The sequence below is a fragment of the Leopardus geoffroyi genome, chromosome D4 (assembly GCF_018350155.1).
Source record: "Leopardus geoffroyi isolate Oge1 chromosome D4, O.geoffroyi_Oge1_pat1.0, whole genome shotgun sequence".
Classification (NCBI taxonomy): domain Eukaryota; kingdom Metazoa; phylum Chordata; class Mammalia; order Carnivora; family Felidae; genus Leopardus; species Leopardus geoffroyi.
In genome coordinates, this window is record NC_059342.1 from 8,928,799 (window position 1) to 8,941,775 (window position 12,977).

The 12,977-nt window shown below is 42.4% G+C and overlaps 2 long non-coding RNA genes across 11 annotated transcripts in view; both read left to right on the top strand.

Moving 5' to 3' along the window:
- Positions 1-12,977, top strand: part of LOC123593460 — a 51,093-nt gene that overhangs the window by 12,242 nt on the left and 25,874 nt on the right. The gene's annotated exons all lie outside the window — the stretch shown is intronic.
- On the top strand, positions 2,823-7,394 carry LOC123593463. The gene is made up of 2 exons (XR_006710341.1): positions 2,823-2,874; positions 5,263-7,394. It is a non-coding gene; the product is annotated as an uncharacterized LOC123593463 (long non-coding RNA).

The following is a 12,977-nucleotide window of genomic DNA, read 5'->3' on the forward strand; positions in this document are numbered from 1 at the left end:
AATTCTCTGTGAACTGTCAAATATAGCTTAAGCAAAAAAAAAAAAAAAAAAAAAAAAAAAAACAAAACAAAAAAAACAGATGAACTCATGACCGGGATGGTGGAAGTCTACCTTTGCTTGGTTGGGTTCTGTATTTTAATTGTTGTCTCTAAGCTTTCTCAAAGAGCACAGCTAGGAGATTCTTCAGTGCATATAGGTGTCCTTATGCTTGCCAGCCACACGATGGATAAGGCTGTGTTGAACTTCATGTAGTGCTTGAGGGTCCAATGCATTCTTCCTATTATCTACTTACTAGGGTTGGAGTTGGTTCATTCATTTGTATCCTCAGTGTCCCTTGGTTCCCCACTGGGGCATGCATAAATAGAACATATTAACAGGAGACTAACAGGTAATTACCAGATATGTATGGGTTGCCCATAGAGTAGCACTTAGAGAATTGTCAGAAAACATCCAGTTAATGCAGTCTGCTCAATTGGAATCTTAATTTATGGTATGAATTGGTAGCCCCAAACCAGCGGTGTATTAGACCTTCAGGGATTCTAATTTTTAAAGACACTATTATTATAATTTTATACTTCTGAACCAATCCAAGTTCTTTCCTAATATAAGAAGATGAGGTCATTGTGTAACAGAGGTCTCAAAAACTAAGCTCTTTTGGCAATTCACATTTAAAACAAAATGGTTCATGGCTGGATAAATCAATGGAATTTTAACAAAGTTTTGTCCCCAATCTTTGCTTGTTTAAGCTGAAGACAACCATGAGGTATTTCAGCTAAGACAAGTCAGTATTTTGCTTTGCAGAAATTTGTTGACATTTTTAGCAGTCCCTTTTCTCCTGTAACTACAATGCCAAATGAGCAAAATGAGTGTACTGACAGCCAATACTGTCCCTGCTTCAATGGAATTCAAATATTGTATGTCCAGATATTTCTGTTCCTTGACATATACTTGTGAGGAACATTGCTAATATCCCCAGCTCAGACAGTTAATTATAAAAATGATCAGTGAAGATAGCCTGGTGGTTCTTCAGTTCACCTAGGGGGAGCTTGGGGCTCACTCCCCAAAGATGCTGTTTCACAGGCCCATATGAATCTTGAAAATTCCCCTTATGATTCTGGGTACCAGCCCAGCCTGGGACCGATTGAACTAGAATATTTGCTAACTCCTAAAATAATTTTTGTGAAGAGGGTTTTGCCTTGATAGAAGGTACTGTGGCTCAGGACAAAATAGTATTATGATTCAATTTCTGTCCTTGGTAAACATTTTAGAGTAGGAACTCAGGTTTCCACTAAACTTTTATATATTGACTCATTTTATAGTAGAGGCTATAGCTTTGAGAAAGAAATGGGGGGAAAGAACTCCAGTTCAAAAATCACTGTTTCCTTCTTTAGCTTTGTGTTTGGGCTGAAATATTTCTTTTATATATAAATGTTCTATATGATGATGGTTATCATTATTGGCTACAAGTTTTTGTGTGTTTTTTGTTTTTTTTACATTCTTCAGGCCCTTTCAGCTGGAGTTCCTAAAATAAACAATTATAAACTATTGTTTTTGGTTAGAAGTCACCAATGGGGCATGCCTCACAAAAATGGCAATTGTTGTGTAGAGCCACAAAGAATAAATAAGATTTCCACAGGTAGAAGAGTAGATAAAAGATACTTCCAGGTAGAGGGAATGGAATAAACAAAGGCACAAATGCTTGAACTTGCTTGGCACACTCAAGCAGAGGTGATTAGCTCAGTGCAGCCAGGGTACAATAGCTGTGGGAGATACCCATGGCTGGAAATATTCAGCCCTAAGTGATGGAAGCAAAGAATTCTAAAGTTCTGTTCCTAATTGTCCGGAGTGCCCTTTTGAAGAAATGTGTTTAGATAGATTCTGAGGATGCATCTGGCTCTGGGATTAATGAGGGCTCACAAGAAGGGTCAACAGAGTATCAGGGCCCCATAATTTCTCTTTCATACCTTCTCTTTTTTTTTTTTTTTTTTTTTTTAATTTTTTTTTCAACGTTTATTTATTTTTGGGACAGAGAGAGACAGAGCATGAATGGGGGAGGGGCAGAGAGAGAGAGGGAGACACAGAATCGGAAACAGGCTCCAGGCTGTGAGCCATCAGCCCAGAGCCCGACGCGGGGCTCGAACTCACGGACCGCGAGATCGTGACCTGGCTGAAGTCGGACGCTTAACCGACTGCGCCACCCAGGCGCCCCTCTCATACCTTCTCTTAATTAGGCATATAAATATGCTCAGTGTCTTTTTCCTGCTCGTGGTTCTCGTTGTGGTATCTTGGAATATGTTTTGAGATCCTTGAGGGAGTCGTGAAATGTTGACTCTGTGGATAAGGGGGTTTTGCTTTTGGTTGTCATTTTAACCCTATCGGTGGGTACTCTGGCAGGACTGTCCTGGAACATATTTAAGTGGTGAGAACCATATGAAATACACCCTAATGTTCACATCTGAATTTCTGAATCAGTGATCCAGTCAAAGGGATGACTGAGTAACTATTAATCTGATTGGCTGCATGTATATATTTTCATTTAAAAGCTGATGGGGCACAGCCCTAACTTTTTTTCCCCAGAAGATGAATAGCTAAAGCAGACATTAGATCCTACTTCAGTGTTTACCAGAAAAGTTCACACTATCAAAGCACTTGCATGATGTGATTTTTTTTTTTTGCCTTTTTTTTTTTAAATGTTTATTTACTTTGGAGAGAGTGAGCTGGGGACAGAGAGAGGGAGACACAGGATCCGAAGGAGGTTCAAGGGTCTGCACCAGCAGCACAGAGCCTGACGCAGGGCTTGAACTCACCAACAGTGAGATCATGACCTGAGCCGAAGTTGGACGCTTAACTGACTGAGCCACCCGGGCACACCAGGTGAATAATTTTTTAATAAAACAATGCAAATATTTTACATGCTTCAAAGAAATTTAAAATGTGTCTTTACCTGCTCAAAATCGTGCTTTATATGAAACCTCTCTTTGTTGTTCCCACTGTCTTTCAGTTCTGCCCTTAAATCTCCTGGGGACAACAATATGTAGGCTTTTGAATAATACCGCTTGAAGATTTTATATTTAATTAACATGTTTTTTTTTTTCAATTTGGAGACTTTCTTGGGGGAACACATTTTAGCTAAAATCAGGATGTGTGCATTGTAAATTCTGTCTGCATTTCCTGTTCATCTCTCACCTCCTATTCCCTCCCCCTGGTACTAGTTATTAATTCCATGCTAGTTGATTTTGCAAAAAAGGAGAGAATAAGAACATGATAAATAAGGCAGAAGAGGGGCGCCTGGGTGGCGCAGTCGGTTAAGCGTCCGACTTCAGCCAGGTCATGATCTCCCGGTCCGTGAGTTCGAGCCCCGCGTCGGGCTCTTGGCTGATGGCTCAGAGCCTGGAGCCTGTTTCCAATTCTGTGTCTCCCTCTCTCTCTGCCCCTCCCCCGTTCATGCTCTGTCTCTCTCTGTCCCAAAAATAAATAAACGTTGGAAAAAAAAAAAAATAAGGCAGAAGAGATCTTCCAGTTCCCCTCCATTTTGAATGTGGCTCTTTGTATATCCGACAGTGCAAAGTTTGAGATGAGATGACTGTTCCACAGGGTCTTCAGGTACTGGATGAATATTTTATTTCCAATATTTTAAAATTATTTTCATTTAGTAAGCTAATAAGGTCAATTAGTTCTTAGTGCTGGAGCAAACACTTTGACTTTTAGCTAGATAGTAAGTTAAAAACCTTAGAACGTAAATCTTTGGGGGAATTTTAAAGGTTGTCCAGTCCAGCCACAGCTTTGGAAATAGGGTCTCGTCCTTGAAGAACCTTCTCCACCCTTTAGGCCTAGAGTTGTGCTTGGTCATCCCTCAAACACTTCCTGTCCCATTATTCTGACCTTAAAATAGCAGTCTTCAAGCCAACGTAAATTTTCTAGTGGCCACATATCTGTGGCATACAGATAAGTTGTGTAATGCTCAGCAAAGTACCCAGTTTGGGCCTCAGGTCTACCACCTCTTAGATTTGTAACCAGTGAAGTTACCACCACTGAGCCTTATTCATTTATCCAAGGCATTCAGAAAATCATCCATGTGTCAGCACTAGCCCAGATGCTGAGCATACAGTGTTCAACAAAACAGACATAGTTTCTGTTCCCAAAGAACTCTGCTTCTGGGAATATACAACAAAGAGTTACCATTTGCAACCCAGAAGGTCAGTTCTCTGATAGGGAGAGCCCAGGCTTGGAAATGGGGCATGCTGGACAGGCAAACTGTTTGGTGTCGTTACCTCAAAGCTGAGACAGGAATAATTATGAGTTCCTTAACTTTCTTCCATGTAAATGGTGACACACCTACCTTGTTGGGTTAGAGTGAGAGACCAAAACAATGAATGTAACATCCCAGAGCTGTGCCCAGCTGTTCATTATTGAGCCAGAAAACATATATTGAATAGAAAGCATTCCAGGCAATTGGGATTCAAAAATGAGTAGGGTGCTGTCCCCATCCTCATGGGTCTTACAGGCCAGAGGTCCAGCCCTAGCTTCTGAGGCTGCTGTATTATTGCTGTGCCCCCCACCCTTGCCTGTTCACCTGTCTGCATCTCAAGAGCACCAGCTTAGGGAAGCCAGGAATGCTTGTTTCTCTCTTGTCTGCTGTTGTATGTTCAATGCTCAGCAGTTCCTAGCTGACCTTGGCTGCAAAGATGCAGCCCATGCCCTCCCTCACCTTTTCAGTTCACACCCGCCCAACTTTTTACTGCCAGACCCTGCATTTGTTTGCCAGAAGGTCTCCTCTGGCTGCCAAAGCCCACTCAGACCACACCTGGGGATGTGATGGGGAATTAAGCCCCATCCAGTTGCCCCACATCCTACCCCCCTCTGAGGAATTATACTTACCCCCATGGCAATAGCTTGATTAGTAATTTACCCTTCTTTGGCTGTTTTCCCTCTTTTTTTTAAAAGTTTATTTAGTTTGAGAGAGAGAGAGAGGTACTAGCACCAGGGGGGAGGGAGAGAGAGAGAAGCCCAAGCAGGATCCACACTGTCAGCACAGAGCCCAATACAGGGGCCCGAACTCATGAACCGTGAGATCATGACCTGGTCTGAAATCAAGAGTTGGACACTTAACTGACCTAGGCAGCCAGGTGCCCCTTCCCCCCAATTCCTAACCAATGATTTCAGGGGGTCCCCCAACTCCACCAATTGCATTTGAATCTTTGTCTAAACGTCTGCCCAAACTAAAATGTCCACACAGCATCCAAATCTTTATCTTCTATCTAGATAATTCTGGTGCCTGTAAAGAGCCCATCTCATGATGGGAACTGAAAATGTCAGATAACCTTGCAACAACGGATGGATACTTGACCTAGACTGTGTTAATCAGGCGCATGTACTCCATTCCCTATGTTGTGAAGAAGGAAAAGACCAGAATCTATTGACAGATGGTCGCAGAGACCACGACCTGAATGAGCATTTCCAGCATCCAGTGTTGGCACTCAAGGCACAACACCATGCACAGAACATGGCTTCCCTAAATGGTTCTACCTGGATATTTTTGAGCCCTGCTCTTTTCCTTGCAACCTCTGAGCTTCTACTTCTCTTGTCCTCACAGATTCCTAGATCTCTCCAGTACCTTTTGTGATCAGTTCCTTTCCTGCCAACCCATCACGTTCGGTTCCTGTAGCGTGTGCCTAAGTGTGGGTCAGGACAGAACCACAGAAACAGTCCTCTACCTCTTGCAAGCAGTTGGGACTTAATACAGAAGATGATGGAAGATCTGGAAAGCCAACCGGGGAGCAATGAGGTAACCCACAGATCAATAGCATCTGGAAGTTGCCATCAACCCTGGAGCTGGAGGAACCATGGGGGAAGGAAGGAGCTAGAACCACAGGACAGGAGCTACCCAGAGAGGTGACCAGTTGGGTCCCAAGACCTGAGGCCACACCAGGGAAAGAGCCGGAAATAGACCTGAACGCCAACAGGCAATTGCCATGCACAAGTAATGGGAGCTCACATAATTTTTGGCTGAACGAAGAGGGCCAGGAACAGAAACTTGTGTTATACCAACTTTTAAAGGCTAGGGGAATTAGGCCTTGGCCCCTAAGGAGAAGCAGTCCGAGAGCCAGGAGGACACCGAGGCAAGAGTAGCATTCCCCATGCCACAGCTCTGAAGCCATCAAATCTGCCAGACCCCTAACTGGATTTCCACCAAACAGACCTCTGAATTATTCATCAAGTCCAGACAGGAGACTCAGAGTGCTTATCCATGAGCTTCGGGTATCATAGCTTCTAATCCAGGCTATTCCCTGGGTAACCTGAGTTATTAAGTAAGGATCACAGTGCTTGCCAACTTTCACTGGGCAAGATAAGAAGCATTGCATCATGGGGATTTTTAAATAGCTTGGCAAGATGGGGAAACACATCACAGCAGGAACCTTAATTGATAAAGTAGAGACAAGTGCACTCATTCTCACGGTTGGAAATTACGGGACTGTCCTACTTGACTTCCGTGAGTGGATGGATTGCAACATCTTTGTTAGTGGCAGAGCAGAAGACAAAACAAAGCTCTGTGTCTGGATTTGGGAGAAGGAACGTGGTATGAAGGAAAGAGCACCGTTTCAGATCAGGAGAACTTCATTTGAATCTCACCTCCACTGCTCGTTAGCCTTGTGATTTTAGATGTTATTTTCAACCAAGCACTAGCCTTTTCCTGGTTAAAAGTGACAATGTGGGCCACTTATCATTCTGGGCACTTCATAAATATTTGTACCCAAATCCCCCTTCTTTTTACCATAACTCTAGCCTAGGAAGAATTCTTTCTCCAAAAAAATGGCTGGGATGAATCATTTCAATAGGAAAAAGTTTAAAAGGAATTAAAATCCAAAACTCAGCACTCCTGGTTATTATCGAAAGTACCTTCGAAAGTACTATCGAAAGTACTTTCCCTGGGCAGTCTACATCCAAGGCTATTTAGTCAGAATTTGAGATGGTCTAAAAAAAATTTTATCTGTGCCTATTTTTGTTTCTTGAAAGAAAAACCTCACTTCCCTTGCATGCCATCAAATATCAGTTCATCTATATTTTGAGTGGGATTTCATCCTCCGTTGGTGCCTGGGTGTTCCTGTGACTTGAGCAAGGGGTCCCTGTGCCTTTATCACCTGGTTTCTGCCTGACGTGGCTGGAAAGATGATCGCCTCCAGGCCCATCACAAAGGAGCGGGGCCTCCACGGTGCATTAGCAGCACCAAGGAGTATTGCCAAGATACAGCATAAAACACAAGACTCCGTGGTTCCCCTCTGGGTTTCTGGAGCAGCTGTCTCTAGCTCAGCTGTGGAAATTTCAGTTCCTTCATTGAAACCCAAACACCTGTGTCCCCAGACAGGAAAATGCCTAATAAAGTGGCTTCCTCCATGCTGGCTAGTCCTGTGATTTTATTCAGCCCTTAAGGACAGTGTGGGGGCTGAGGACTACATACCAGCCTAGCCAGAGAGGGAGGCAAGCCCCAGAGATGGTCACTGAGGTAGAAAAGTACTAGCCCACGTTGATACCTGGGGGCTGCGCTCAGAGTACTCAGGGCTTACCTTGGCTTTGAAGCATCAAATGGAGGGATCCTGGGTGGCTCAGTGGGTTAAGCGTCTGTCTTCAGCTTAGGTCATCATCTTGCAGTTTGTGAGTTCCAGCCCCGCATTGGGCTCTTGGTTGACAGCTCAGAGCCTGGAGCCTGTGTCTCCCACTCTCTCTGCCCCTCCCTGCTGACACTCTCATGCTCTCTCTCCAAAATAAACAAACCTTAAAAGAAAATGAAACATCAAAGATCAGACAAAAATCAGGTATCACTTAAACTTTGTCATTGCATGGGCAACCTGTATGCCTTCTCTCTCATTCTGCTGGCTCATCTTTGGGACGATACTCTTTAATTTCAGAGCACCCCAGGGATATTTATCCCTTTGTTTATATATCAGTCATCTGCCTTTATATATCTTACTTGACATGACTTTGTTTTAGAAAATAGCATTTCAAACCCAAATTTTTGTATTTTAAAGATTTATTTTTGAGAGGGGCAGAGCAGGAGGGAGACACAGAATCCAAAGCAGACTCCTTTTAGCACAGTGAGTAGAGTAACTCGTGTAATTTTTACTGTAACACAGTGAGGTGGGCCCAGTACAATCCACATTATCAATGGGAAAGGTACAGCACAGAGAGTAATTGACTAGCAGAAGATCCTAAGTGCCAGAGTCAGGATTTGAACCCAGGCCCTCTGCCTCCTACATCTACTCTCCCAAGCTCAAGAAAATCCACCGGGTCATTTAAAGGTTTTTATAGGGGCGTCTGGGTGGCTCGGTCAGTTGAACGTCCAACTCTTGGTTTTGACTCAGGTCATGATCTCACAACTTTGTGAGTTCAAGCTCCATATGCTAGCCTACTTGGGATTCTCTCTCTCTCCCTCTTTCTCTGCCCCTTCCCTACTCGTGCTCATTCTTGCTCTCTTTCAAAATAAATAAATCAACCTAAAGTTTTTATAAAGCTCTTTCTGTTGTGTGGCCTCTGTTTTCACCCAAATTGCTTGCTATCATTTATCCCTATGCCCACTGCTCACACTGGATTTCTTCTCACTATTGTCCAGGAGATTTCCTTCCTCTCCCTCTTGCATCGATTCCAGGTTTTTTGGGTATCGTTCCTTCTTTCTTGTGGAACCATCCTTTAGAAGACATCTCAGACGGGATAGAAGGAACATACTTAAAGATCATAAAAGCCATTTATAAGAAGCCCACAGCTAGCATCATCCTCAATGGGGAAAAACTGAGAGCTTTTTCCCTGAGATCAGGAACACGACAGGGATGCCCACTCTCACCGCTGTTGTTTAACATAGTGCTGGAAGTTCTAGCATCAGCAATCAGACAACAAAAGGAAATCAAAGGCATCAAAATTGGCAAAGATGAAGTCAAGCTTTCGCTTTTTGCAGATGACATGATATTATACATGGAAAATCCGATAGACTCCACCAAAAGTCTGCTAGAATTGATACATGAATTCAGCAAAGTCGCAGGATACAAAATCAATGTACAGAAATCAGTTGCATTCTTATACACTAACAATGAAGCAACAGAAAGACAACTAAAGAAACTGATCCCATTCACAATTGCACCAAGAAGCATAAAATACCTAGGAATAAATCTAACCAAAGATGTAAAGGATCTGTATGCTGAAAACTATAGAAAGCTTATGAAGGAAATGGAAGAAGATTTAAAGAAATGGAAAGACATTCCCTGCTCATGGATTGGAAAAATAAATATTGTCAAAATGTCAATACTACCCAAAGCGATCTACACATTCAATGCAATCCCAATCAAAATTGCACCAGCATTCTTCTCGAAACTAGAACAAGCAATCCTAAAATTCATATGGAACCACAAAAGGCCCCGAATAGCCAAAGGAATTTTGAAAAAGAAGACCAAAGCAGGAGGCATCACAATCCCAGACTTTAGCCTCTACTACAAAGCTGTCATCATCAAGACAGCATGGTATTGGCACAAACACAGACACATAGACCAATGGAATAGAATAGAAACCCCAGAACTAGACCCACAAACGTATGGCCAACTCATCTTTGACAAAGCAGGAAAGAACATCCAATGGAAAAAAGACAGCCTCTTTAACAAATGGTGCTGGGAGAACTGGACAGCAACATGCAGAAGGTTGAATACACCATTCACAAAAATAAACTCGAAATGGATAAAGGACCTGAATGTGAGACAGGAAACCATCAAAACCTTAGAGGAGAAAGCAGGAAAAGACCTCTCTGACCTCAGCCGTAGCAATCTCTTACTCGACACATCCCCAAAGGCAAGGGAATTAAAAGCAAAAGTGAATTACTGGGACCTTATGAAGATAAAAAGCTTCTGCACAGCAAAGGAAACAACCAACAAAACTAAAAGGCAACCAACGGAATGGGAAAAGATATTTGCAAATGACATATCGGACAAAGGGCTAGTATCCAGAATCTATAAAGAGCTCACCAAACTCCACACCCGAAAAACAAATAACCCAGTGAAGAAATGGGCAGAAAACATGAATAGACACTTCTCTAAAGAAGACATCCGGATGGCCAACAGGCACATGAAAAGATGTTCAGCGTCGCTCCTTATCAGGGAAATACAAATCAAAACCACACTCAGGTATCACCTCACGCCAGTCAGAGTGGCCAAAATGAACAAATCAGGAGACTATAGATGCTGGAGAGGATGTGGAGAAACGGGAACCCTCTTGCACTGTTGGTGGGAATGCAAATTGGTGCAGCCGCTCTGGAAAGCAGTGTGGAGGTTCCTCAGAAAATTAAAAATAGACCTACCCTATGACCCAGCAATAGCATTGCTAGGAATTTATCCAAGGGATACAGGAGTACTGATGCATAGGGGCACTTGTACCCCAATGTTCATAGCAGCACTCTCAACAATAGCCAAATTATGGAAAGAGCCTAAATGTCCATCAACTGATGAATGGATAAAGAAATTGTGGTTTATATACACAATGGAATACTACGTGGCAATGAGAAAAAATGAAATATGGCCTTTTGTAGCAACGTGGATGGAACTGGAGAGTGTGATGCTAAGTGAAATAAGCCGTACAGAGAAAGACAGATACCATATGGTTTCACTCTTATGTGGATCCTGAGAAACTTGGCAGGAACCCATGGGGGAGGGGGAGGAAAAAAGAAAAAAAAGAGGTTAGAGTGGGAGAGAGCCAAAGCTTAAGAGACTGTTAAAAACTGAGAACAAACTGAGGGTTGATGGGGGGTGGGAGGGAGGAGAGGGTGGGTGATGGGTATTGAGGAGGGCACCTTTTGGGATGAGCACTGGGTGTTGTATGGAAACCAATTTGACAATAAATTTCATATAATAAAAAAAAAAAAAAAAAAAAAAAGACATCTCAGAAAATGTTTGCATTCTGTCTTGATAGTGTGGGGTATGGCGTTCAAACGTTCTTGGAATATTTCTCTTCTGATCTCTGTTAGTACGATGTTGGGCCTCCTGGTTTCCTCTGTATTTAAAATTTTTTTGATGTTTATTATTTTTGAGAGACAAAGGGTACAGAGAATCTGAAGCAGGCTCTGAGCTGTCAGCACAGAGCGCAATCTGGGGCTCAAACTCACAGACTGTGAGATCATGACCTGAACCAAAGTTGGACAAAGCCATCCAGTTACCCCCCCCCCCTTTTTAAATATTTATTATTTTTGAGAGAGAGGGAGACAAAGTTTTCTCTATATTTTAGAAAAAGGTTTTGAGTTATTTCCTTATTGTCCAAATCTTTTACAAATTTTATATTTATGAATATAACTTGAGCTCTCACCTGTAAATTTCTAAGAACTCTTTCTTATCCTAATAATAATCTCTCCTTATTTCTTTTTCTTAATAGCATCCTGACCTTTTTAAGGATAAATAGCTTCTCTCTCTGAGGTCATTACACAGTTTTATTAAACTTTTTTTGAGTTTCCTTTCTTCCTCCTTTGTTTTGATGTCTCATCTTTTATGTTAGAGACTTTCTTCACATGCCAAGTAATCTTTAGCTCTCTCTCAAGATTTGAAAAAGTGAGTAAATGCTGATGGGAAACTCTATGGAGTTGGGCATGGCTTGTCAGGTGCACTGGACATGACTGGATGAAGATTTGTCTTTTTCATTAGGAGGTTTCTAAGTGTCTGTACGTATAGGTTTGTCTCCAGGCACATGAGGTATTTTTTTTTGTGCTGAATTTATTAAAATTCAACGTTAGATGTGGGGGTTCCTAAAACCTCTTCTGCTATTTCTGCAACTTGGTTTCTACTTCCCTGCCATCTTGCTTGTCTTTTCTTTCCCCACTACTTGCTTCTGAGACATTTTAATGTAGAGGGGTTTGATTCATGCTGACCCATGTCCTCAGAGGGCTCTTCTCTCTCTCCTTTTTCTTAATGTTTATTTATTTTTTGAGAGACTGAACGCCAGCAGGTAAGGAGCAGAGAGAGAGGGAGACACAGGATCTGAAGCAGGCTCCAGGCTCTGAGCTGTCAGCACAGAGCCCGACACGGGGCTCAAACTCACCAACCACGAGATCATGACCTGAGCTGAGGTCAGATGCTTAACCCACTGAGCCACCCAGGTGCCCCTACAGGACTCTTGTCTTACTACCCCTTATCAGCTTTACAAATTTCCTAAATGCAAATGGTGCTATCAAATGATAGTATGAATTACTGTTCCATTTGTGCCATAAACCCAAACGCGTCAATTGTGGAGTGAAAAACTCTAATTGTTCTGTGATAGCTGTGGATAAACTTGACTTCTGGACTGGTGCCAGCTTACATATGATCCTTATTTCCTTATAATGTGTAATTATTGCATTTAGATCCATTCATTATTATATTTATCTTGAAGCACATTAATCTCCTTGTTGCAGTGACTCTGATAAAACCACGTGTTTCGTTATCTTCCTGTGTATTGTAAGTCCCGTCTATTGAGTTTCAATGGAACTCTCTCAACCTCTTGGCAAACTTATTATTAAGGACTCCTTCCCAAGCCCTTAAGTACTGTAGAAACTAGTAGCCGTAGATACAGCTGGGTCCTTAAACATGATTTCCTTCATGTGGCATTTCAAATACTTAATTTTCCGGCCTCACAGTGGGTTGTTTTCTGCTTCTTGAAGCTTACCACACTCTTCTGATTTCATTTCTGTCCCCCATCACACTTTTTCCATTCTCCTTTGGTCCATGTACTCAACTTGACCTCTGATGTAAGACTGCCTTGAGATTCTGTACTCACCTGTTCTCTTCTCTACCAAGTCTCTTTAAGGGATTCCAACCAGCCCATAGTTTTATGCTGATCAATCCCAGACATTTATCCTTAACTATGTTGTATCCCTAGGACTCCTGACTCTAGTTGCCTTTGCAACATTTTCACATGCTTAGCAGTGACTCAGAAGTTCTGTACTGCTTGTGCTGTCTTCACACACACGGTCTACCCCTTACATA